At 43.1% G+C, this 27,948-nt stretch overlaps 1 protein-coding gene and 1 long non-coding RNA gene across 4 annotated transcripts in view; one reads left to right on the top strand and one right to left on the bottom strand.

Moving 5' to 3' along the window:
• Window positions 1-3,437: 3,437 nt before the first annotated feature.
• Window positions 3,438-25,240, bottom strand: LOC127057320 (uncharacterized). Its single transcript, XR_007776065.1, has 4 exons — window positions 25,163-25,240; window positions 6,037-6,200; window positions 5,035-5,238; window positions 3,438-3,782 (listed from the first exon to the last, which is right to left on the bottom strand). It is a non-coding gene; the product is annotated as an uncharacterized LOC127057320 (long non-coding RNA).
• Window positions 25,189-27,948, top strand: part of TRPC5 (transient receptor potential cation channel subfamily C member 5) — a 143,149-nt gene continuing 140,389 nt past the window's right edge. The window contains exon 1 of one of the 3 annotated variants that reach the window (XM_050966215.1): window positions 25,189-26,317. The gene's annotated coding sequence lies outside the window, so the exon portion shown is untranslated. The other 2 variants (XM_050966214.1, XM_050966213.1) reach the window with 2 other exon arrangements.

The raw sequence follows: 27,948 nt of genomic DNA, 5'->3' as shown, positions 1-27,948 counted from the left end.
TGGAGAATTGCCTTCCTTTTTACCTTCAAAGTCAATGATTTTTGTTGGTTGTTTTGTTTTTGTTTTAATGACTCTTGAGCAGCCTAGAACCAGAAGTCTTCCATGTAGGAGAAATGATTAGATCAGAGATGCAATCCCACAAGGCATCAAGATATTAATATTTTTCAGGATTAGAAAATCAATCATTCCAATTTAATACACATGATTGTTTTAAGGGAGAGAATGGTTTAACTGACAATTTGAGGAATGATGTGCTGCAGAAGAAAAGACAAAAATGAAAAATAAAATGAATCAATTGCTTGCTTTAAAAATTAATTTCAGGGGTCAGGGGGAGAGAAAACCATGTCTCTTAGCAATGCCACATGATTTTTGTCATGATTGTGTTGGACAGTGTCTTCTAAAATGTTGTAGGGAAGAAAAGTAAAGTTGAGGTAAAAAGGCCAGAGTGAGAGGGGTAGAGATAGAAGCATTGCTGAGTGATTCTAAAGGTGCAGAGAACAAGTCACTCCTTTACCCTGTTGTTGATACCAAGCTGAACTCCTGTATAACACAGAATGGTCACAAAATGAGCAAGTTTACACTGTAGAATTAGTACTAATATACAGCCATATGTTGGCTGGTAGGTGTTCCATGTACCTAATCCCCATACAGATGGTTACAGTCAGGCACATACATTACCAGTGTAGCAATATGTGGATAGGGGTAACTGCTAGGTTTGGGGTATGTGGTACACACTTAAACATACAGACCCCTCCTGGCAGCACTTGTGTCGATAGGAGCTAGAACAGAAGTAAACAGCTCATGCTCATGGTTAAAAGTTTTATGCTGGGCATTTGTGAGCAGAATTTGGCCAGTTGCTTTAATTCTTAATCTATTGGGTCCTTTATATATATATATATATAGTTGTTGTTGAAGCAAATTGGTACCTACAAGAATAAAAAAGAAAGACCGTACTTAACACTTAACAGCACTGCACAGGAACACTAAAAAAATACTTTTCACTATCAACCTCAGCTTACTTGACAAATATTAATCAACCTTGAGAGATGAGTAAATAATATCATACGCATTTTACAGACCGGCAAGCTAAGGCACAAAGAGGATAAATGACGTGCTCAGGATTACACAACAACCCAGTGGCAGAGATTTGAATAAAACTTGGGAAATCTGGTAGCCAATCCTTTGCTCTGCTCACTAGACAACTGATCACCATTTGGCATTTTTCATCTAGAATTGAGTACCAGGAGCCTAACGACTCCTTCATTCTTACATGCATTACTTGGATAACATTCTATTTTCAAATACATTATGTACAATTTAAGACTAACTAACATATAGTGTACACACACTGGCTGAGACATGAAAACAAACCCTTCTTCACTGCTTTGTCATTTTACTATGTTTGTTTCAGGGAAGAAAGAGGAGAATTGAAGGAAGAACCCACAGAGCTAGGAAATTCATAACCAGTACTCCATGCATCAAAGCAAGTTAGCCAAAACAATTGCAGATATATGGAGAGATATGTCATGCCCTATGTTTAATTACTCAGCTAGCTGAAAGAACACAGGTAAAGTCTCTTCAGCTTTCTCAGATTTCCCTCCCATGGAGGACAAAATTATTCCTTAGTTTGCATGGTTTCTCTTACCAGAGGAACCACTCTACTATATTCAACTTATTATAAGATTTCCGGTTGTTCAGACTAACCCCTTTTGCAATGACAGTACCCTTTAAGGAGATGCTTCTCTGGAGTGCTTAAAGACATGATGTTTCCTTGATGTTGCAGAATACCAACGTGGAGCAGGTCTGGGATTTCATTGTCTAGAATCATGTTCAATTGGCACCTGACATCTTGCCTCTGATGTGTACAACATGTCGTGATTAATGTTAATCTAATTCCATCTATGCCTCTGTGATCCCAGGCACAGAAGAAGTGTCTACAATACAATTTATTTTGTATGTACTGTGTAGTGTCCTCTGCACAAAGTATCAGAGAATGCTTTCCAGGATAAGGCAGAATAGACAGAGAACACTTTAGAGAATTGAGTACAGCAATTCTCACACAAAGAAAGAAAGAAAACATGATGATTGATGTTTCCAGATCTCCAACCCATTCCTTATTCTACCTCACAGTTACATTTGCTTAGTTCCTGCAAATGGGAGGAAAGGACCTTACGCTGGCTTTACAAAGGACTGGAGTTAACCCCTCCCCAAACAGCTAGTCTGCTAAGGAGGATGGGTAGATAAGCAGGTGCTCACCACAAGTTTACATTTTGCACGTCATTGGTAGTCCCTACCTGAGAGGCAAGGAATATAAATTAGCAGTGGAATAGCTGATGGAGAGACCGAGCTGAGTCTGGATGAGAACCCTGGTGGAGAAGGACGATGATAACGGTGACAGTGATGGTGACGGATGGGCAGATGGGCCGGGGGAATCTCTCTTATTTTGGTCAAAAATTCCACTGAAGTCACTGCCAATTATGCATGCATATCTGAGGGGGGAAATTGGCCCTATATGTTCATCTTGGATTATTGCTGCTAAGGCTTTGAAAGGGCAGAGCATTTTTGCATTCATTTTCTGCTAGAGGCCAAGTGACTTCCCAGCCCAGGAGCATTTTTTGTTTTAAAAGTTTGAGCCAAAAAGGTTGGTTGCTGCTCATGAATTAAGAGAGTGAACCCGCACCCTTTTTAAGTTCTCCCTCCCAACACTTGCTGATACTAAACAGGTTTGCAACATTTCTTGAACAGAAGAGTTAAAGGTCCTGCATACATTTGGCAGGGTTATAGTCCATTGCTCATAGATGCACCCTTTAATGGTCTGGTGAAAGGCATTTTTGATATGGTCAAGTTACTAGGGTTTTAAAAGCATACTTTGCATCTCCAGTGCTAACCCTGAAAAGAACCCTGAACCAGAGCAGATCAATTAATATGTGCCCTGAACATGCCTAACTGGGGGCATCTAAACCTTGCTAGAGTAAGGTGGCCCCTGTCCATGTTGAAATCCCACTTTGGCAGCTATATCTTTGGCCATGCCCATAACACATAAATGGGGTGCCTTGCTCACACCCAAAGGCACCGCTTTGAAAATTACCTACCTTGCACGTAGGTCCCCAATTTGGTGTCCAGACAGCCATTTAAGTGTCTAATAGGCATTTTTAAAATGTTGGCATTAAATAGCTCTAGTTGTATTTTCAGTGTGAATTGGCTTTAGACATTGGTGATATATGCGCATGCTTGCTGTTAAGGGAGGAATAATAGCCTAAAATAAAGTGATATTTTTTTCCTGTGCTATTTCTTCAGGGACAATCACATTTCCTATGTGTTCTTCTCACTCCTCTGGCAGCCAAATGACTACAGAATAAGACCCCACAGAGAATAAATCTGCAGGGAAAATGGTTACAGCAGCATCTCTTGTGGAGCACTCTGTGTGAAGTCAGACAAATTCATAAGAAATGAGTGATGGAAGGAGGAAAATCAGCACAGTAAACTCTCCCCAAACAGCCACATATTCAAGGTCCAGTAACAGCAGGATTGTGCCTCCATACTTGCCTCATATGTTACTCAGACATATGTGGACTCCAACAATTACAACTTTGTTTCCATTAACAAAGCTGTTTGCATTGTACATTCAACATTTGCTTTTCAAGACTACGTGTTCAGCTGGCCAATCTTGTGTGAAGCAGCTGCTGTTGTTACAGGAAGATGGGGGTGCGGCTTCAGAGATCAAAAATCATTCTCCATCTTGAAAGGTGGAGCTCAGGACTGCAGACAGCAGACTCTGGTTACTGTGTTTAGATAAAAATAGTTTAATTGATTAATTCAATCTCCTACTGCCTTTAGAACAACCAAAATCTGATCACTTAGAAGGGCTTGCACGGGTGGAACATGTCAGCTGGTTTAGACTAGAGGCTACTAGCAAGACTTTGTTCTGCAAAGGTCATAGGTTTGCACAAGTTGCTGTCCCCGGCACTCAAAATTCATTTAGATATGGTGAGGCACTGTGATGAATTGCTGGAGACTATAATATTGTAATATGGACTGTTAATATATCTGTAATTGTTTTACATGTTTCATATTGAAGGATTTGTTTCTGATTGCAGCTGATGTACAATACAGAGTACAATATCTTTTTCATTTTGTTCCCCTCCGAAACATCTTTACCTTGTGGTTTACTTGGTGTACTCACTTGTTCCTCAGTGAGCACTAACGTAGATTGTGCCTGTTTACTGGGCTTATTAGAGCAGGCTTTGTTGATACTGGCCTAACTAAATTAAACTAGCTCTTTGTTTCCATAGTGACATTTCTGCCTATGTGAATAATCTTGGGCTCTTTCTAGTTACATTTGAGAATGTAGAGCGCAAATAAGATTTAACCAACACATGGCATAATAATCTCATCTCAATATCCTACTTGATAGTCCTGCAGGATTTGAATTATTTTGCATTTAAAACAATAAGCAGTGATTCTGTAAAAATATCCTGGGGTTCCGTGTTTATTGTGTCTCATATTGCTTAGTTTACAAAGAAACTCAACCTAACATTTGAAAATTAAGTTGGGTTCTTTTCTGTTTTGTGCATCATTATTAATATTCTGTGGGTGAATTTATGCCCTCTGCAACCTCATTGTTGTCACTGGAGTTTCACAGATGTGACCAAGGGAAAATTAGGCCTTGTAAAACAGGACCTGATTCCCCACTGACTTATACCTATGTAGACCTTTACTTACATGCCAAATGAGTTCAAATTGGATATACAGTGCTACCAAAAGGAAACGGTAACATTCTACACACACTTTGCCCAGGCATGAATCTCAACACGAGGTTCAAGGCTGTGGAGAATCAGGCCCTTAGTTAACAACTAAGATTGATGACGCAAAAGACAGAGTAGAATCCAGCTACTTCTCCCATAGCTGCATTGCCTCTGCAAAGCTAACAGGAGTAAAAGGTGGAAAAAAATTATTTTGTTACTAACATAAGCAACTATGGCTCTAATTGCATTTAGGGTGCACAGCTAGTGAATAAGAAGCTGCCATTTTTACCTTGTCACTTTTCAGGGACCCATCACACTTTTAAAGCCGTGTAACCCCATTGACTTCTGATTAACAGCTGGGTGAATGGGAGGAGACTCAGCCTCTCATCTTGAAATTCTTTTAGGTTTGCATTGTTCTGGGTACAGAACATGGGGTTAAAAACAACAAGCAGAAAATTCACGTTCTTCTCCGTTTGCAATAAGGTTTCAAAATCTGAAAAGCAAAGGAACGGGTTCTGGTGAGCAGGATGAGAAATGTGTGCCATGTGCACAGTGTTTGTTCAGTGGAGATCAATTTTAAATGAATATGTTTATAGACTCTATGAAGGAAATTAATTTTCTAACCCTTAATGGGAAGAATGTGTTTTTCAAAACGATGCTCTCCTTTGACTCCTCTGAAGGCCCCCCAACCCCGAGCAGAAAGCAATGTGCAAGAGGGAGCGGAGGAAATAAATGTAGTGACAAAATGACGAATCTTTACAGTCTGGAGGAAATTTTTCCTGTTTTTGCTGCATGCATCTGAGATCTGAGTTCCATATCTTATATGTAAATAAAGATAAAGGGAAAAGCACTTTAATGACAAGGATATGCTACTTTGTGATGAATTTTTTTGCACAGTATTGGAACAGAGAACCTGATTGTCTTCTCATTTAAACTGGTTTTACTCTTGCATAATATTGATTTTTAGCATGCTTCTCCCAAGATACACTGGGCAAATGATTTTGAAACCATTAAAGAAACTGGCCCATTGGATTTCCTACAGTAGATCAAACCAAAGGTCCATCTTGTCTGAGATCTAGCCCTCAGCAATGTCCAGAAGCTGACCACATCTGTTCTCATATACCACCACGCCGCTTAGGTAATGATGGATATCTAGTGTGGGAGGAAAGAGAATCCCCTTCTTGACCGGTGGCAACCTATTCTACTTTAGCATGTACAGTTCAACTCTAAATGACAGTCATTACATTACCCAGCCTTTTGCACAATTCAGTTATCCTGTTACTTTACTTACATGAAGCCAAATATTGCTTCTGGATACAAACATGTAACAACTGTTGGTTTAGTCAGTGACATAAGGGCGCATCCAAGAGCATGACCTGGCCTTGTTCTCCAATTCCCATGTGAACAGAAGTTGTCAAACAGCATGCCATGGCCTTTCACCTAAAGGAACTGTAACTGAGAAATAGAAATCCAGTTATGCATTGTAGAGAAACAGGCATGATACCTTAAAACAAACAGTGTTATTCTTTACAAGATCAGCAGACAGGTGAACAGTGTAGAAGGGAAAACTAATGGTTCTACTGACAGGTTGCACTGACAGGTTGCACACACACACACACACGCATGCACGCACACACGCACGCACACGCACACACACACAGGGCTGGCCCAACCCATTAGGCGACCTAGGCAGTCGCCTAGGGCACTAACATTTGGGAGGCAGAGACCGCGGTGGCCGGATCTTCGGCCACCCCAGTCGTCGTCGGTATTTAGGGGGCAGGACCTTCTTCCGCCTCTGATGGGGCAGCATTTCGGGGGCGGGACTTTCCGCTGCCTCTGTCAGAGGCAGCATTTTGGGGGCGGGACCTTCTGCCGCCTATGGCGCCAAAAAAGCTGGCGGCGCTCCTGCATACACACACACACTCTCTCTCTCTCTACTGTACAGACAGACCAGGAAGAATCCTACCATTGAGACAAACAGGGCAATAACTAGCTTCAGTTAAACAGATAAGACACCTAGTACAGACAAGGCTCTGATGTTTTGTTGTGTGCACCTGTTGTGAGCAAGACTAGATGACACGGTACTCAAAATACTGGCATCTGCTTGGTGCCCTCCCCTAACTAGTACTCTATGGTTGCTACCACAGATGGAGCAGCACCAGTCAGCAGTGGCAGGGAACTTCAGAGAAGACAGGCCAGTATACAGACAGTCTGTGCTTAACACTTTTCATGGTGAGTTTCATATCAAGTTCTTCTATATCAATCAATCATAATGGGTGAAATCCCCCCCCAGCACAATGGGATTTCAGTAGGACATAGGCCTTGTGCAGGACCTTTGCACGGGGGAACATTTTCCCAGCATGCATTTTGTTAACATTTTTGCCCTTACCAGAGGTGTACACAAGGGAGTGGCAAGTCTGGGCACTCCCCTGACAATCTTTGTATGTCCCTGCAGCTCGAGAAGGGAGGAAGCAGCAGAGTGGCTGGCTGAGCTCCTCCTCCCCCCATCCCTACAGCTGCTGTTTCTCTTTCCCTGTTGCTGGAGTCCCTGCCTCCACCCTCTGACTCACCTGAGTGGGCAGTCTGCAAACCAGGTAGCAGTGCTGGGACTCCAGCAGCAGGGAAGGAAAAGCAGCGGCTGTAGGGATGGGAGGAGGAGGAGCTCAGTCGGCAGCCAACCATCCTGCTGTTTCCTCCCTCCTCTGGCTGCAGGGACAGACTTGCTGCCAGGGGGAGCTGCTGGGCCTCCCCACTAGAGGTGTCCTGAGAAATCTGGGGGTCAGGGCTCACACAAACCTTTCATTTTGTGTGTTTAATGTGCTCATACAAAAGCAGTCAAATTTAAATTTCTGCACACGCCCCGGCCCTAATGGTATTTCCTACGCCTTGTCCAGGTTTTTTTTTTTTATTATTATTATTTTTGGTCAAAAATTGCATTCTGTAACTTTACTAAAGAGGAAGAAAACAGCAGTTCCATTCAGCAAAAGGGAGTTCCTCTTCCTTCTTCGTTTGGCATTACATTTACAAAACATATGTTATTGCCAACCTCTAGGCTTTGTGATCAGAGTACTAAAGGGTCAGCTCTCTTTGCAGAACTGTTGTGAAATGACCCAGTCACTCATCCTCTTAGCGAATGGGTTTATGCAATTTAAGCCACCTCCTTTGTCCCCCTTTGTGTGGGACAAAAAGCAGAGTTGAGAAACAGAGCAGAAGTGCATTTCTTTTACAAAAGAACAGCTGAGATGCAAAAGCCTTTTAATTTTTCTTTAAATAATGGCAAGAAATCTGATATACACCGATATTAAATCAACAGCGAGAAGTCTCACTGTAACACCAGCAATAAAGCACATACCATTTTGTTACTCACATTTATCAAGATAATACTAAAATTATAAAGGGAACCTTTGGTAATGAACAAAACTAAATTGAAAGTTCCTTCAACATGTTGTGAAAAAAAAGGGATTTTGACAATAATTACCCCTCATTGTGCTAAGCTGCTGTGAGAGTTCGTAATTGCCAGCAGCTTTTCACTGAATAGTTTCTGGGCATTTAAAAACGAATACATTGCGTTCATGAAAGAAGTTAATGGACAAATGAAGAATAGCTACAAATTAGGAAAGAATATGTCAGAGCTGAGTTGAAATTCCTTCATCCATGCTGAATGCCTGGGAAATGTGACTGTAAAACCAGATCCAAACGTTGCAGCCAGCTAGTCTATATAGAATGGAGTGAAGCAACCTCCTCAAACTTTAAGAATCCAAACTTCAGCCTCAATCCTGAAAAGTGAACTGCATGGGAGGACTCCTGCACCGGTGTAGTTTTCTGGAGCAGGACTTGGGCCTTAGTGGACCAGTCAATCTCTCACCAGACCATATCTCCATTCAAGTACTATTGGAGGCTTACTGGATCTTGAGTGTTTTCCCTCTGAATCCTGCCAAAGCTCCACTAAAATTTGATTTGAATATTTTCCTTTTCCTCTTCTCCTAATATTCCCTCATTTCATTTTTGCAGCACAGCTACAGACAAAGGGGGAGTGACATCAGAAGGAAATGCCAGACTCTGCTCCCGTGGTTCACTAGAAATCTCTGCCTGTAGAGAGTGCAATAGACCATCTGGTGTTCATAAAAGCTCTGATTAAAGCAGAATAGGGTTCAAAATGATAACGACAAGAATGATGAGCCAGATCTTGCTCACTCTGAAGTCAATAGGAGTTTGGCAATTGCCTTTGGCAGGAGTGGGAATGGACACAATTAAGATAATTGTAAATTCTTTAGGACAAGGACCACCATTTTCTTGTGTGCACAGTGGAATCCTGCCCCAAGACTGGGGCTGCCAGGAACCATAGGGGCCCTGGAGGTTTTTCGCCTTCCCCTGCAGCGTGGGGCACGGGTCGCTTGCTGGTGGTTTCTCTGCAGCTTGAGGTCTTCAAACCAATTTTGAGGATTTCAATAACTCAGTCCTGGGATAGGGGTTGTTATAAAATTGGATGGGTGGGGTTCTGTGGCCTGCCTTGTGCAGGAGGTCAGACTAGATGATCATATTGGTCCCTTCTGACCTATGAGTCTATGAGTCTATAATAAATAACAACAACATGGATGGGCAAGGTAGATCATTCCATGTCTTTTATTGAGCTAATACATACATTAAGATAGAGCCAAACTTCAGGATCTTTCATGATTTATCACAAGTACTCGAAATGTTGTGTATTTGAAAGTATTTGGGGTTCTAATAAAATGTACTTTCCACCTTGTCCACTTTTTCTTGAAGATCAACATCACTGTAATTATTTAAAACAAACAGAGACAAAGGGCCAAATTCTGTTCCAGCTCAAAGGACACTCAAGCCCATTGACTTCAATAGGGTTATATGGGCATAAAGAGGGGAGAAGCAGTGACCCAAAGAAAGACTCTTCATTTTTATAGAGTCCTCAGTCTGGACTACCTTACATTGTTTGATGATCTTAAATTACACACTGGGTTCACTTAATCTATTACTGAAATGTGATCATCACTGGACTGAATTACAGTTACTCTCCAACAGGGTAGACCAGTTTTACACCAGGTAGGACAGAAAGTTTAGGATGAGAAGTTAGAAATATGCCTTTCCATCTGAAACAGTACAGGGAATTTAAATAGGAAGAATTAAAGTAACCCAGCTGGAATTTAACCAGTTAACATTGTTTCAAGAAGCGTAATGACCAAAAGTGGTCAGTATCTAAGTTTCACATCTCATCCAAGTGATGGCACCTCCCCAAGCACAGTCACCCTAACACAGGCCCTAATCTAGGAAAGTATCTATATTCAGATGGGTGATTAAACATGTGCTAAAGTCTCACTGATGTCAAAGTGAGGCATGTGCTTAACACTTGCTTGAATAGGGATGGACTTCAATGTTTTCTTGATTCGGGTCCATAATGCTGTGGTAGAGAAGAGGCGTGTCACCTACTGAATTGCCAGAACCACTTTGCATGCTTGGAGGTCTTCCATACAAGTCCTGAGCTTACTCAGCTTAACTCGAGTGATCTGGCTGGACTCGAACAGTGGGGAAGATGATAAATTTTTAGAACATTAGCTCCTTTGAGTAGGGACTTCCTCACTGTATTCATCTTTAAAATGCTAAATCTATAGTGCTACAGAAATAAATAATAAGGAAAAGAAGAAATATTACAGTAATAAGATCAGAGAGAGACAAAGAACCTGAATGAAGCCAGTTTATCAAATCAAAAAAAGGTAAGAACAAGGATTTTTTCTCTAAATATTTAACCACATTTTCTCCAATAGTTATTTGTTTTCTATTAATCATTTCTGGATAATTTAGTTCTTAGTGTCTTTGTGTTGCTTACGATCACATCTAAATGCAGACATGTTAATACCTAAATCTTGCTATTGTAAGTCACCTTAGCTGTTCTAACATTCCAGACTCTGACATTACGGGTACAGCTTCGCTGACACTGAAATGGGTGTGATTTTTTTTAATTGAACATGCTGCCTCAATAATTTTATCTGAATGAATAAGTGAATTGAGCACATTTCTGGTTTGCTCTAATCTTGTCTGGAGTGCTAGAAAAGAATGAAAATTGATGGGGTGAATGGCTTTTCTTGGTAGAAAACATTTCCATGTCCTTATGTAAGTGTCCTTGAAAAACTCTCAGATTCTGTCCAATAGTTTACCCCTGCAGAATACATGGGGCAAGGGAGTGGGCAGGGGGGAGAGAGAGAAAAAATGACATGCATCTGACGAAGTGGGTATTCACCCATGAAAGCTCATGCTCCAAAACGTCTGTTAGTCTATAAGGTGCCACAGGACTCTTTGCTGCTTTTAAAAAATGATTAAGTGCTGTCGTTTCAGAATTACCACTGATTAATAGTTTTAGCTGCTGCAACATTTACACATAGGGGCCGATACTAATCCCATTGAAATTAATGGCAAAATGGGACTTCAGTGAGTGCAGGATCAGGCCCTTGTGTATGTCTTTTTCTCTGTTGTTAGCCCTGGCTCTGATTGTCCTCATGCCACAGACAAAATTCAGGCCCTGGTGTCACAGAGATTTTATCCTGGGAATAATCATGGCCACAGTTGGCTTCATTTGTATATAAAATCTTAATTTCTGGCCTTGGCTTGGCAAGATACTTAAACTAGGGTCACCAGACAGCAAGTGTGAAAAATCAGGACAGGGAGTGGGGGGTAACAGGACCCTATATAAGAAAAAGACCCAAAAATCGGGACTGTCCCTATAAAATTGGGACATCTGATCACCCTAACTTTAGAACATGCCTAACTTTCAGCCCATCAGTTAACTTTAGAGGGACTATTCACGTGTTTAAAGTTAGGCATGTACCTAAGTACCTTGCAGAATCAGGACGTTTGCATTTTACTCTCTTTGAACTGGAGGTGTGAAATACCGACGACGGTAAAACAATTTGTGTGCTACACAATGTACAAGCGCATCCTATTCAGTAACATACATAGTTAGTTCATCTCTGTTTAATTACATGTGCAGATTATAGTTAGACTCAGACATTGAAAATCTGGCTCACAATAGCCAACGTCATAATGGGATCGAAATCTTCATGAGGAAATGGGATGAAAATGGAATGGCCATCTGTTGTAATGACTCTGGAGGTTGTAAACGAGATAATATGGGCAGCCTCTACTGGCCATTCCACTGAATTCAGCGAGACAGCCCTTGAGAAAATACAGTGCCTTGATAAAATCCTAAAAGACCACAATATCTGGCAGCAACGAAGTGGCCGGTAGCTTTTGGTTTGTTTAATTTCAAACCTAGCCAAATGCAGGTTGAAATTTCCAAAGCAGTCTTGGAGATCTAAACACTGATCTTTCATTACAACTAATGGGAGATATGTGTCTAAATTTAAATCCCCTAGACTGCTATGAAAATCTCAACCAGCATTTTTTGAAAATTTGACTCTGATGGCTAGCCTGCTCTACAATCAATGCTGTGATTTACAGCTCTGTAGATGTACCCATGCTAGCTTTAAGTGAGGGCTTCAGCACATACTAAAAACCCAAGGATGTACCCAGGGGGACCTTGCACAGATTGCTCTGAAGCCCATGCCACTGTGTTTTCATTGCTATTTTTAGCAAGCTAGCTAGATTAAAAGCTAGCTTGCGTATGCCTCCATGAGCTGCAATCACACCCCCGATTGCAGTGTAGATGTAGCGTAAGTAGCACATTATGCTTAGATGGTGAAAATAGGAGGAGAGAGGGAAGGAATCCAGTGGGATAAAAGTTGAAAAAGGGAGTCAAGAAAAGGAAGATTAAAAAGCAAACACAGAGAAGCATGGAAAAAAACAGACAGAAAGTAATAATCCAATGAAAAAATGCATATAGTATGAGTCTTATTTATATAGCATGTATAGGTGATCCACTTTTGTTAGCCTAGTTTTTGTGGGGTTTACTAGTTAATTTGCTAAGAGTGTGCTTTCATAGATTCACAGTTCATAGATTCCAAGGCCAGAAGGGACCAGTGTTGGCCATCTTGTCTGACTGCCTATATAACACAGGACATAGAACTTTTCCAAAATAATTCCTAGTGCATATCTTTTAGAAAAATATCCAATCTTGATTTAAATCTATGATCCTCTATTTGACTCAGCTAGACAAATTAATCTATGGTGTATCTCCACTGCTTTCAGTGGAGTGACCTGATGGTTGACTTTGGCCCATGACTTTCTGCTCCTAATACACAGCACAGTTTCTCTGTAGCTAGAGAATTTTGCTTTTAAACTCAGTCACTCTTCGTGGGGAGGGGATGACATGGATATAATTTATAGGAAAAGAAAAACACTTGTGGACTCAACCCTCCCCATCCAAACACTTTGAGGGATTCCTCCAACCACAAACTCCCCAAAGCCCTCCCATCCTTAGATACCAATAAAAAATAACACTTCCAATTGTATTTGGGTGTGTGAGGGTTCAAAGGCTCTTTAACACATTAACCATCATCACAAAGCAACAAAAATAGTCCTTACAAAAATATCAGGGTTGATTGTGAAGTGCAAAGGAGATATCTCTTGGTTGAGCAGCAAAGAATCCTGTGGCACCTTATAGACTAACAGACGTTTTGGAGCATGAGCTTTCGTGGGTGAATACCCACTTCCTCAGATGCATGTAATGGAAATATCCAGGGGCAGGTATATATATGTGTGCTAGCAAGCAAGCTAGAGATAACGAGGTCAGTTCAATCAGGGAGGATGAGGCCCTGTTCTAGCAGTTGAGGTGTGAAAACCAAGAGAGGAGAAACTGGTTCTGTAATTGGCAAGCCATTCACAGTCTTTGTTCAATCCTGAGCTGATGGTGTCAAATTTGCAGATGAACTGAAGCTCAGCAGTTTCTCTTTGAAGTCTGGTCCTGAAGTTTTTTTGCTGCAGGATGGCCACCTTAAGGTCTGCTATAGTGTGGCCAGGGAGGTTGAAGTGCTCTCCTACAGGTTTTTGTATATTGCCATTCCTAATGTCTGATTTGTGTCCATTTATCCTTTTCCGTAGAGACTGTCCAGTTTGGCCGATGTACATAGCAGAGGGGCATTGCTGGCATATAATGGCGTATATTACATTGGTGGATGTGCAGGTGAATGAACCAGTGATGGTGTGGCTGATCTGGTTAGGTCCTGTGATGGTGTCGCTGGTGTAGATATGTGGGCAGAGTTGGCATCGAGGTTTGTTGCATGGATTGGTTCCTGAGCTAGAGTTATTATGGTGTGGTGTGCAGTTACTGGTGAGAATATGTTTCAGGTTGGCAGGTTGTCTGTGGGCAAGGATTGGCCTGCCACCCAAGGCCTGTGAAAGTGTGGGATCATTATCCAGGATGGGTTGTAGATCCTTGATGATGCGTTGGAGGGGTTTTAGCTGGGGGCTGTATGTGATGGCCAGTGGAGTCCTGTTGGTTTCTCTCTTGGGTTTGTCTTGCAGTAGGAGGCTTCTGGGTACACGTCTGGCTCTGTTGATCTGTTTCCTTATTTCCTCGTGCGGGTATTGTAGTTTTGAGAATGCTTGGTGGAGATTTTGTAGGTGTTGGTCTCTGTCTGAGGGGTTAGAGCAGATGCGGTTGTACCTCAGTGCTTGGCTGTAGACAATGGATCGTGTGATGTGCCCGGGATGGAAGCTGGAGGCATGAAGGTAGGCATAGCGGTCGGTGGGTTTTCGATATAGGGTGGTGTTAATGTGACCATCACTTATTTGCACCGTGGTGTCAAGAAAGTGGACCTCCCGTGTAGATTGGTCCAGGCTGAGGTTGATGGTGGGGTGGAAGCTGTTGAAATCATGGTGGAATTTTTCCAGAGTCTCCTTCCCATGGGTCCAGATGATGAAGATGTCATCAATGTAGCGTAGATAGAGAAGGGGTGTGAGTGGACGAGAGCTGAGGAAGCGTTGTTCCAGGTCGGCCATGAAGATATTGGCATATTGTGGGGCCATGCGGGTGCCCATAGCAGTGCCACTGATCTGGAGATATATATTGTCATCAAATTTGAAATAGTTGTGTGTAAGTATAAAGGCACAGAGCTCAGCAGCCAGTTGTGCTGTGGCATCATCAGGGATAGTGTTCCTGACAGCTTGTATTCCATCTGTGTGTGGGATGTTTGTGTAGAGAGCCTCTACATCCATGGTGGCTAGGATGGTGTTTTCTGGGAGGTCACCAATGCATTGTAGTTTCCTCAGGAAATCAGTGGTGTCACGGAGATAGCTGGGAGTGCTGGTGGCATAGGGTCTGAGTAGAGAGTCCATATATCCAGATAGTCCTTCAGTGAGAGTGCCAATGCCCGAGATGATGGGGCGTCCAGGATTTCCGGGTTTGTGGATCTTGGGTAGTAGATAGAATAACCCTGGTCGGGGCTCTAGGGGTATGTTGATTTCTTCTGGTGTTAGTGTAGGGAGTGTCCTGAGTAGATGCTGTAGTTTCTTAGTGTATTCCTCAGTGGGATCTGAGGGAAGTGGCCTGTAGAATTTGGTATTGGAGAGTTGTCTGGCTGCCTCCTTTTGATAGTCAGACCTGTTCATGATGACAACGGCACCTCCTTTATCAGCCTCTTTGATGATAATGTCAGGGTGGTTTCTGAGGCTGTGGATGGCATTGCGTTCTGCACGACTTAGGTTGTGAGGCAAGCGATGTTGTTGTTCCACGATTTCTGCCTGTGCACGCCGGCGGAAGCATTCAATGTATAGGTCCAGGCTGTCATTTCGACCCTCAGGAGGAGTCCATGTGGAGTTCTTTTTCTTGTGCTGTTGGTGGGAGGGCACCTGCGTATCAGTGCACTGTTCAGTGTTGTCCTGGAAGTATTCTTTGAGTCGGAGACGGCGAAAGTAGGCTTCCAGATCGCCACAGAACTGTATCATGTTGGTGGAGGTGGCAGGGCAGAAAGAGAGTCCCCGAGATAGGACAGACTTTTCTTCTGGGCTGAGTGTGTAGTTGGATAGATTGACGATATTGCTGGGTGGGTTAGGGGTACCACTGTTGTGGCCCCATGTGGCAGGTAGGAGTTTAGACAGCTTACAGTCCTTTTTTCTTTGAAGAGAGGTGAAGTGAGTAATGTAGATCTCCTGTCTTATTCTAGTGAAGTCCGTTTGTGCAGAAGTTTGGTTATTAATGAGAGTCTCCAGGTTGGAGAGCTCTTTTTTGATGTTTTCCTGTTTGCTGTATAGGATGCTGATCAGGTGGTTCCTCAGTTTTTTTGATAGAGTATGACATAATCTCTCACTGTGGTCTGTGTAGTATGTAGATAGCAGTGGATTTTTTACCTTTAGTCCATTTGGTATGATGTCCATCCATTTGCATTTGGAAAGGAAGATGATATCTGTCTGTATTTGTGCAAGTTTCTTCATGAGGTTGATGGATTTCCATTCCATACGGCTAAATGCAGTGCCTTGCATGGTGTCAAGTATCAGAGGGTAGCCGTGTTAGTCTGGATCTGTAAAAGCAGCAAAGAATCCTGTGGCACCTTATAGACTAACAGACGTTTTGGAGCATGAGCTTTCGTGGGTGAATACCCACTTCCTCAGATGCATGTAATGGAAATATCCAGGGGCAGGTATATATATGTGTGCTAGCAAGCAAGCTAGAGATAACGAGGTCAGTTCAATCAGGGAGGATGAGGCCCTGTTCTAGCAGTTGAGGTGTGAAAACCAAGAGAGGAGAAACTGGTTCTGTAATTGGCAAGCCATTCACAGTCTTTGTTCAATCCTGAGCTGATGGTGTCAAATTTGCAGATGAACTGAAGCTCAGCAGTTTCTCTTTGAAGTCTGGTCCTGAAGTTTTTTTGCTGCAGGATGGCCACCTTAAGGTCTGCTATAGTGTGGCCAGGGAGGTTGAAGTGCTCTCCTACAGGTTGAGGGACTTTTGGCCCAGAAGACAAGGATTGATCTAATACCCACTGAATGAATAGAAAAGCCTCCCATTGACCTTAACAGGAATTGATTCATGACCATAATGAGCAAACTGAGTCTGGACGTGGAAGGAGGAATAACAGCTAGTGCCTACAGATTTTCTCTTATGAAATTCCACCTGACTGTACAATAAGTACAGCACTGGGAACTGATACAAAGGAGTCCTACCAGGGATTGGGGAAGAAGATATCATAGCACCCACTTGTCATTGCAGGCAATTACACATCATGCCCAAAATAAATGAATAAAACGTATCAGCAAAGTCTATGAAGAAGAACACATGTAACTCATAAATCCAGTCTATGCTGTGCTATTCGTTCACATGAATATTTCTGTACTCAGCATATGGTGCACTAGATTTCAAGTCATTGATAAAGACACTGATCTTTGTAGTCTCTTTATTATATTTTCCCATTTTCTGCTGAGTTGGAAAAAAGTCATTGTATGCCTTCTGTCAGCCTGAAACTAGTGCAATTTGCAGAAGTTTCAGACTGATAAACTAGCTCTTCTCTTCCAGGTTGCTGTCTTAGGGAAAGTAACACAGCCCTGTTAAACAGTTATTTAACAAGCACACTGATTTATCGAGCATACGAATGACAATCATGCAAATGAACCTGTCATGTTCATAACCACTATCCCTAAACATCCTAATCATGAATATGCCGTAATTAAGCCATTATAGCTAATTTAATTGTATTGATTCTATTAAATGAAGGGCGGTGCTGTAAATAAACATGGGGTGATAAGAAGGAAAGAATTGAGGATATTTGTTGGAAATATTATTAGTGTGGGAGCAGGGGCGGCTCTAGACATTTCGCTGCCCCAAGCAGGGCGCTTGGCATGCTGGGGTCTGGAGCCGCCCCTGGGTGGGGGAATATGCACTGCAAGAGCAAGAAGCCCAGATTTAAAGGCTTCTACTTGTACCCTAATCTATAGTTATGGATTAGTTGTACCCTAATCTATAGTTATTGATTACTTTAACCAGTTACCCACCCCAGGATGAGGGTTTACACCTACTTTAATCTGTGAGAGTTCAGCCCACAAGACAGACTACGGTGGAGAGGTTATCAATAGAAGGGGGGCCACACGGAGCACCACAGAGATGTCATCGTGCTCTTTCTAAAGGGGAGAGATACCAGTACAGAATGTATAATATTTGTCTCACTCACACTATGCCTTGTGGAAAAACCCAAAGTGTTAGTCCTCATCCTCATCCTCACCCCCATCGTCATCACCATCGCCACCAGTGGTCATCAACCTAGCGACACCCCACCATGGCACGTGGCCGGGATCCAGCTGTTTTAATGTGTTATGCTGGTGCTCACTGGGGTCATACATATTTATGAAGGTTTTAACTCCATTTCTTTATTTGAACTTTCACACCTCGGTACTCTTGGGGTCCCCTTACTCATTAGTTTCCCCTTATATTCATTAACATTTAACATCACCTTATCACCATAGTAACAGGTGGCTACCTTAAGGAAATCTAACATTTCTCCCTGGCTACCAAGAGTTGCCTTGTGGTGCCTGTTGTCTATGTGTAAACATTATTAGCTAAACTCAGCAGTTATTTTCAAAACATCTGCATATCACAAGCACAGACACAAGCTCAGAAGATTTATTATTAATTTACTTATTATGCTAACATATCCTAAATCCTAATACCTAATCTGTCTAAGCTAAATATTTTACAGGCCTGAGGCCTTGAAGGCCCCGTGTTACAACATTAATTGATACTTACCTTTCAGCTCTATATCCTAAATATACCTGATACCTTTTATCCTTGGCTACATAATAAGAATCTATTTTTATGATCTTGCTTGGAATTGCAAACAGAAGCTGATACATAAATCCACTTGCTCCTTTCACCCTAAAATACTGCACCAAATCCCATGATAAAGGCAGGTTTGTGATAAAGCTGTCGTAAGTGATAATCAGTTTATTACACTTCCACTGCAGCTCCTTCACTGATCTCATATCTATCTGGCAAGGTGCAGTGAGAAGAGCGCTAAAGGCCTTTTTCATAAAAGTTTTACCCAGCTTTTTACATAGAAAAGATAATCCCCATGTTTCTTATTCAGTAAATTCAGGCCCATTGTAATGGCTTCTGTTTCACTTGTATTCCCCTAAGTGCATCCAGTTTTGTAAAGGAAACAAAATTAGTCCCACATGAGGATTTATATTTCCAGCAAATAGCTTTCAACCTTCAGAGAAGGACATTTTGGATTTATACAGCAGGGCCAATGCTGTTAGTTACATGGATGTAAAGCTGGTGTCACCGTGAAATTAAAGGAATTACTCTGTCTTAACCTACATGTAAATTAAATCAGAATTTGGTCGCAGGTGGCCTGGTGCAATAGCATAGCATCAGTGTCTTAGGTGTTTTCAGGTGGCTATGGACTAAGGGCAAGGGAGGTTAGATCCAGTCATTTTGTAGAGGCGATGGGAGAGTCCTGAATAAAATGAAAATGATTAGATGCATGGAAAGGCTTCCATGAGAGGAGATACTGAAAAGGTGGGGACTCTTTAGAGAGGAGCCATGTGACACAGGGCATATAGAGCCACGCAGACTACAGAATAGTATAGATAATGTAAATTGTGTGCTCTTCCTTACCCTTTCTCACAATATCAGGGACATCCAACGGCACTGTAACACATTTAAAACTGACAAAAAAGAAATCCACAACACAGAATTAGTCCGTGGGACTCATTGGCACTAGAGATCTTTGAGGCTGGAGATTAGTAGGATTCCAAAAAGAATGAGACATTTATCTGGATAATGAGCATATCCATTGCTATTTCAGATAGGAGAGGTTTGTATTTTTGAAAGGGGTAAAAACCTTCATGCTTCAGGGCAGAAGGCAACCACTAACTGTTAGGGGCTGGGAAGAAGTGTCCTTGCTGGGAACCTTATTCCATCACTGTGCTCTGCGGGAGGATTTGTGCATTTCTCTGAAACACCTGCTACTGGCCACTGTCAAAAATAGGATCCTGGACTAGATTTTCCACTGGCCAAATCCAGGATGGCAATTCCTATATTCCTTAGACAAACACAGACAGGTAGATGGTGGGTAGACTAGTGGCGGCTCCAGGCACCAGCGCTCCAAGCATGTGCCTGGGGTGGCAAGCCACAGGGGATGCTCTGCCAGTCCCTGCGAGGGCAGCAGTCAGTCAGCCTTTGGCAGCTTGCCTGAGGGAGCTCCGCCAGTCCCGCGGATTCGGTGGCAATTCAGCTGCGGGTACGCTGAAGCAGCAGGACTGGCGGAGCTCCCACAGGCGCGCTGCCGAAGGCAGCCTGACTGCCGTGATTGGGGCGGTAAAAAACCTAGAGCCACCCCTGCGTAGATTTGCTATCTAATAGGCTCCTTGAAGCTTTATAAGGGTCATTTTATGTTCAGGCATAATGCATGACTACTGGGCCCAACAACATTTTCTGAATCTGCTAGGAAAAACTGGGGCTTTGCACAGATGCAGCACACATAGTAGTCTGCTTAAACTGGCGGCTCCCTCTTAGAGAGCTGGGCCTGCCTCAATGCCCTTGAAAACTCCTGAGCTTCCAGGGTGTTCAGGATTTGACCCAGATCTAAGTTTTGCAAAGAACATCTTTCTTTATAAAGATCTGAACATACACCATAAATTACAGACACAATCACCCCTCAACTATGGAGTTTCTGGACTTGGGATCCAAACGTTGGCACTTTAAGCCTATCTCTAATCGCCAGGGTTTCTCTTTGTTTACACAGATTGTACTGACGGAAATGAGCAGGAGACACACAGGGCCCCACTAAAAGGGGACGCACACTGCACCCATTACCGGCAGCCCTGACAGCAAGCCCTCTCTCTCAAGCATATGACAGCATTATCTTTTGCCCATCTGGCTCAGGAAGAAAAGCTAATGAAGCTGCCAATAATTCTCTATATCAAGCTAGAGATCCAATGATTTTCTTGAAGTGCAAAGTCACTTGAGGTGAATGGAAAAAAGGAAGATTGTCAGCCGAGGACAGAAAGTAGAAAAATTAGAGGGAGATTGGGATGGGATTTAAAATAGTTTCAATTACTTAATCAGACTCAAACTGTGACTGGCTCAAGAATGATTATTTAGTTTACATGCTGCCTTTAAAAAAATCAAGCCTGATGCAATGAGAAAGGAAGCAGTCATGGTGTTAGCTTGATGCCATGTACCTAGACAGGAAGAGAAGAGCTACAACCAGTGAGTCAGGAATCTTCACCCTGAGACGCTGGCCTAAATTCAAACATGATTTGTGGGATGGTGTAAGTTAGATGTCTTTATACTCATTTAGACTCCTGCAAATGATAGCGCATAGGCTGACCGCCCTGGCTGCATAGGGCCCCACCGACTTCACTGGGGGCTTTGCAGTGTCCTTTATACTCAATTAGACTCTGTCACACCTACTTGCAACCATATGTTTTTGTAAAGGAGTCTGTGCTGGTGTAGCTTTCCCCCTGAGGAGCAGGAGGAATGTGTATGAAGGAGTCAACTAAAGTTGGGCATGGACTACTTTAAATGGCACATTCTTATAGCCTCCTTCTACACACCTCTGCATTGGTCCCCTTGGCACATGAGTTATACCAGCTCCGCGTTCAAACACGGAGATATTGTGTATGTATTTGTGTATGAGTGGGAAGAAAGGGGTATAAGTTACATGCTGGTAAGAGGATGTGAACCTAGGTGAGTCTGGGGCCTGGTCTACAGGATTACCCAGAAGGGGGGGCAAGTGGGGCAATTTGGAGGAGCCCCCACGAGAATATAGTATTCTATAGTATTGCAACTTTTTTTTATGGAAGGGGTCCCCAAAATTGCTTTGCCCCAGGCCCCTGAATCCTCTGGGCAGCCCTGCTAGTCTACACTGAAAAGTTAGGTTGACCCACCATGTCTCTCAGGGGTGTGAAAAATTCACACCCTTGAGACACATAATTAAACTGATATAATCCCTGGCATAGGCAGAACTAGGTTGATGGAAGAGTTCTTCTGCCAACCTAGCTATCTCTTCTCAGGGAGGTGGATTAACTACGCAGATGGGAGAACGCCTCTCATTGCTGTTGGGAGGGTCTACACTGAAGCACTGGAGTAGTGCAGCTGCAGTGCTGCAGCTGTGCCGGTGGAGCATTTTAAGTGTGGACATAGCCTAAGCAAAGAAAGGGAACCAAGCAGGAGTCTAACTAGTGTAATGTACACACTGTAGGGTGGAGGAGCGGTACGGTGCACCAACTACCCTTAACTTCACCTCTGAATTTGGCCTAGAGGGAACAACAGATGATTCGCACACCCATTTTAAGGTCAATATGGTGGGACGGGTCTTCAGCTGCTGTAAATCAGTGTGGCTCCATTGCAAACATTGATTTCAACAAAGGTGCAGCAATTTACACCAGCTGATGACCTGGGCCAGAATTTTTGCTTGGGATATTTACACTGAAGCTAAAGACAAGGAACCAATAATTTAAAAAGTCCAGATAAAATAATATAGAAACTACCTAAAAAAAGGTGTCAAATTCTCCTGCTGTTCTCTGAATCACCTGCTGCTGCCCTCCTCTTCCTATCAAGATACAGTTCATCAGATTACATCATTCTCTGCTGAAATTATCATTAACATTGCAGTCTCAAGGGATTATGCAGTGTCCAATTAATAGCAAAATAAATTTTAAGGATTTTTTTAAAATCCTGATTTCTAATTTCCTAATTTAATTTCCATATTCCGATTATCTGAAGTCATCTAAAGCAGTGGTAAAAAATGCCATGGCATTTTCCTAGGTGGCAAATTACTTTTTAGCCTTTGAGATTTAAAGCTCTTTCCAGGTTCCTGAACTTTGAGAACTTTTCTTCAATAAAGAGCTTGATAGCGAAGCAGATATTTCCCCTCCAACCATTCAACTGATTTAATTAAAATATGCAAAATCTCCCCTTTGCACAATAAAGGAATATGCATTTTTTTCAGTGAGATAAAAGACATTGTCTAAAACCTTTATTATTTATAGGCGTAATTACTTTCCCCTCTGTTTTTACAGCTTGAATACTGTCCTATTTTACTGTATGTTAAAGCTACAGAAGGAAAAAGAAAAATCCAGACCATTTTATACACCTCTGGCATTCCTGAAATTACAGGTGCTGTACAGCTTTTGTGAAACAGAAACAGGCATATAAAAAAAGGGTTTGAGGCCTGATTCTCATTTATGCTAGCATGTTGTTTACACAATCTGCCAGAGTGCTGTAAATCTTATCCTTTATGTCTCAATTTAGATCAGGCCTATAGCTCTGGGGGAACATTCACAAACAGAATATGTTATTTTGATCAGGAATTTGGTTTAAAACTGCTCTTCCTAAACTGATTTTTTTAAATCACTCAAAGATGTTTAGATTGAGATTTAACCATCACAATGCAGATGAGTAGATCAGCCTGTCACCTATAAAATAAGAAAAAAGAGGCTGAAAGTAAATAAAAAATGAAGATATGAGCATATTAGAATTTTTGTTTGTTTTTTCCACTACCATTGCAGTTTGGGTTCCTTGGGTGATGTTCTCTATATCTTCACACAGCAGAACATATAGACGGGATTAACCAAAAGCTACTCACATAAGGGGTAATAACACATAGAACCTGTTTTGGTTATTCACTTCTCTCTTTGCCCACAACGACTCTCATCAGCCTATCCCTGGCATCTTTTGGGATGGAGATCACAGCCTCCTAGATGCACAAGACCTTGTACCCAAACTATTATCTCTACCCTTCTCTCCACAAGGCTAGAGTTTGGTTTCTCTCTCCAATGCACTCATCAGTATCTATTCCACTAACACTTCTGAGACCCCAGCCAGGTAGTGTTAAATGCAAAGATATTTTATTGGAAGCAGGTGAGAAATAGAGAGAAAAATCATAAGACAATCACTACAGAACAAAGTCACCTAAACAAATATACCTGAAAGCATCACTAGAGTGACTCTAAGATTTATTATAGGATAGTAAAATATTTTCAGCCGAATGGTAAAAAGGTGCTTTTTCTCTTTCCCAAGTTAAAGCTGTCTGCCTCTGCCTACCATATCAGCCTAATCATATGTAAAGAGGGTTTCTCTACAAGTATCCTGTTGGCTTCTACAAGCCATTCCCCTAATTATAAATTACATTCTTCTTAACAGGGAACAGGGACAATATCATGTCATTTATGTGGCCAGTTGCAACTAACCAACACAGCTCAAACCTCAAATATGGAGTATCCAATATGTGCAGCAAACAGGTTACAATTAATCCACAGCATTAAAAAATAAACCTCAAAAATTGGTTGATTAAATTTGAGTAATAAGTAAATTCAAGGAAATCATGATCTGCCTCTGGACATTCTATGTGCAGAAAGAGAGGGTAAAAACTCTCAATAAATTATTTGCTATTAATAATTTACTTAGCTCTAGTCAGCATTAGCCAATGCCCCTGTGCAGCAGGACAGGCTCCTAACCACTAGTAATGAAAGACTGAATTGATTATTATTATTATTATTATTTGCAAGGAGAGAAGTATTTGTTAATCCTGGTGGCCTGGTTATACTCTAATTTGAGTAGCTGTAGTATGTCTAGCTACAGATTTATGCCGTTTCAGTTGGATAAGGAGTTCATCACTCTCTGCCCTAAAACTGTGCAATGTTGTTGCACACTATTAAAACATCTGTCACAATTCATCTCATAGGTGGATGCATTTCAGTGATGGATAAAGTGGTCCCTGTGCACGATTTGTAAGGGAGTTTGTTGGTAAAGTGCTTTCCTATGAAAAGTGCTATATAAATGCAAAGTACTCCCATCTATTATTCATCTTTTAATACACGTTTCAATAATATTTGGAGTAACATAGTAACAATAATTAAATATGACAGGACGCATTTTGACATGTTTATAAGGCCAATTACAAACACCTCTTAAAAAAACAAGTTTTGATCCCAAACACAAACAGGCAATAAACACTCTGATCATAAAGATGATGGTACCTTCAATAGAGACACGTGTTAATGCTTTAGATACAATTATAACAGGTCTGGTTCTACGCCCAGCTCAGAACTGCAGGAGAATGAGTCTGGGGGAACATAGGACAGGACTCAAAATGTGGATCCTTCCAGGGGTTCTACCTATCTATCTACTGTTTCCTTCAAAAGTGGCTTGAGGCTTTTAAGAGCTGAGACAATCCCTGTAATGTCAGTTACACTGGGGTCAAAGGCAGGACATACAATTGATTCTTGTGGGGCAAAAGACCAGAGATGCAATTTACTAATGTGACTATAGGCTGTATAATCAACCTCCTCCCCCCACTCCTTTTTTAGGGCGAAATATTCCCCCCTCTGGCCCCTTGCCCAATCAACAAACACCCACAGCAACAGCACAAGCTGAGTCCCCCTCCACATCCTCACACAGGTGATTTTGGGTGACCTTCCAGGGCCATGGGTAAATTTGCCACGAGCTCCTCTTCCTGCGACGCTGCTGTTCCGTCACGGGGTCCCCCCTCCCCTCCACTCCCCGGACATACCTTATGCCTCCAGCTGCTGTGCTCCTGGAGGCATCCACCTTTTTGCTCACTAGGAAACCACAAAGAGATCGTAGCATTTTCCAAGGGAGAGGCGAGCCCACCAGTTTGGGGGGAGGAGGGGAATAAAATGCACTTCTGAATTTAAAAAGAAAATGGAGGGAAAATGAACTAGTAGGTGGCTGGGAGAAAATCAGTGGGAAAGGGGAAAAAGGGAAAGAAATGGGGATAGGCGCAAGGGAAAGGAAGGGAAACGCTGCCTCTCTTCAGTTCTCTTCTGCAGCAGGTGAAGAGGGAAGCTTTCTTGGTCAGGAGAGCGGTAAAAGCAGGATCTCGCTGGCTTCAGTCTGTATCCAGTGTAATGAGAATCTTGCAAGCAGTCTAGGGGGGGTTAGACACTGACCCTCAAAAGGTGTGTAAAGGTAATGGAGAATATGTCTCCCCATTCCTTAGACTGCCTGGAAAATCTCAACCAAGAGTTGATCAGCTAAAACCACCTACAATGGGATCATGCACCGGCGCAGTTCCACTGCCAAATGTCCATGTTCCGGCATGAAATTCGGCTGAATCTAAAAAAGATCAGGATGTCAGATATGGCTTGTTGTGGATTCCCCGAAACATAATGTATTAGAAGCAGGTCAGTCTGATGTCAAAGAATGGTTACAATTGCTTCCTGTCCTAGACAGTAAACATTTGGGAATCTAGCTGGAAAAAAAATAGGCAAGAACTTGAGATATGTAGCTTCATATCTGGAGTTTTCAAGTGCTTCAGGATGCACCGGGAGACAGATTTTCGTAGTGGACAAGGAGCAGCTACCTTTGATGTCTGTTTCTGCAGCAGAATTCACAGGTTTATGTCCAAAACTGACCAGTTGCTGGTTATGGTTTTTGTTATTGTTGTTTTGGTTTTTGTATTGCGTTTGCTTTGAGATGTGTACGAGCCTGGATTTTTCTGGTCACACAGGAGCAGCAACAGCCCGTGCTAACTATTTTGTCTGTGCAGTTTGGTGGGTTGGGAGCAATGGAACCAACAGGCTCCAGGTTTCTTTGTTGTGCTACCACCATGAGATGGAGCAGCTGCGCTTCTCTGTTTTGTTGGTAGGATTGGGGGAAAGAAAGGGATTGAAAAATAACCGATTTGGATGCAGTCAAGTATCAGGTATGTATTTTTGTGCGGCTCCTGCAGGGTCTAGAGATTGTGGTCTACTAGGAGCTGCCATATTTTCCCCTCTATTTACCTATTACAATTTGGGGTTGGGGTTAAAATTTGGAAGCATCCAGATACTGAATACATGTTTTTTCTAGTGCTATTGAGCACGAGTACTCCACAGTCCAGGTGTTTCCAGGGAAGGATAGATTTATAATTCGGAGTCAGAAACTGCGAAGATCCAGGTGGACCCAGGTAGCAGATCTGTGTTTTTTGTGGAACTCACGTGCCAGGATGTACCAGGGTGCAGAACATTCTGATGCAGTAGGAGCAGCTCCTCTTGGCTCGCTGATCCTGCCATGAAATCTGAGGGATGAGGGTTTAACATTGAACGGATCCAGTTGCAGTCCAAGCGCCAGATCTGTGTTTTGGTGGCGCTCGTCTTGTTCTAAAGCCCCCGGGGTCCAGACATTTTTTGGCGCTGTAGGAGCAGTTACTCTCTATTCAGGCATTAGAATTGGTGGCCTCGGGGTCAGAATGTGAGTGGCTGCAGCAGGTGCCAGATCCAGGTTTTCGCAGAGCTCGTGCTCCGGGTTCCACGGAGGGGTGGATTTTTTCCCTTTGGTGCAATAGCCTCAGCTAGACTCGTTTTCCGGCTTGTTTGATGGCACAGTGCCGAGGGCCGAGGGGCCACACACATCGGTAAGAGCCAGTGCGATCCAGCGTTTACCTTTCCCCCTTCTTGTCGTCTCCAAGGTGTGAGACAAGAGGCAGCTCCAGCTGCTGGAGGAGACCAGGGAGAACTTGGCTTCCTCGCTGACTGACTAGGCACCGGCTGCTGCTTCTCCATCTCTCTTTACTCGCCCCCAGGGGAGCGCTTCCTGCGGCTCACAGCCCCCCCAGAGAGGCAATCCAACCTCCGAGCACCAGAAGGGCCAGACAGAGCGAGAAGGAAGAAGGAGCGGATTTGCGTGTGTGAATTTTTTTTTAAAGCCATTCCTGCTTATCCCTGCCGATGGCATTTTCCAGAAACTGCAGAAGCTGGGGGCTGCAGCCCAGGCCAGCCGGAGAGGGGACTGGGGAGCGGCGGCGGCTGAGATAATCAGTCGCTGCACCCTGCCTGGGTGTGTGTGTGTGAGTGTGTGATGGGGCGCGTGCAGCGTGTGTCAGTTTCACTCCCTCCGGCTCCGGCTCCGGCTCCGGAGTGCATCTGTGCGTAGATTTATTTATTTTTGGAGCAGCAGCAGGAGGACTCGGGAGGAGGGGTCGCAGCCCTACCCGCTCGCCGCTGAATTGGGGACCCAGGAGCGGCGGGGGAAGCCGCGGGGAGAGGCGAGTCACCAGACCGTGCTGGGGCCCCGGTGCCCTGCCTGGGCTTGACACCCGCCCGGGCGGTGGGGAGAGCCGCGGCGAGCGACGCTGGGGAAGTTTGGGAAGAATTAGAGGGAAATGGGTGGCCCCGGACCTGCCGCGGCTCATCCCGGAGCGGATTACAAATGAGGGGCATGGACCGCACGACATGGACCGCGGGGACCTGAGCAGGTAGAGCTGGAAGCAGCGTCTTGTAGGTGAGTCTCCCGCTGTGCCGGGCTGGGCGGGACGCTTTATTAAAACCGCAGCCAGAAGCGGAGCAACAGATTGTA

The sequence above is a fragment of the Gopherus flavomarginatus genome, chromosome 8, assembly GCF_025201925.1.
Source record: "Gopherus flavomarginatus isolate rGopFla2 chromosome 8, rGopFla2.mat.asm, whole genome shotgun sequence".
NCBI lineage: Eukaryota > Metazoa > Chordata > Testudines > Testudinidae > Gopherus > Gopherus flavomarginatus.
This window is presented reverse-complemented; position numbering and strand designations above follow the sequence as displayed.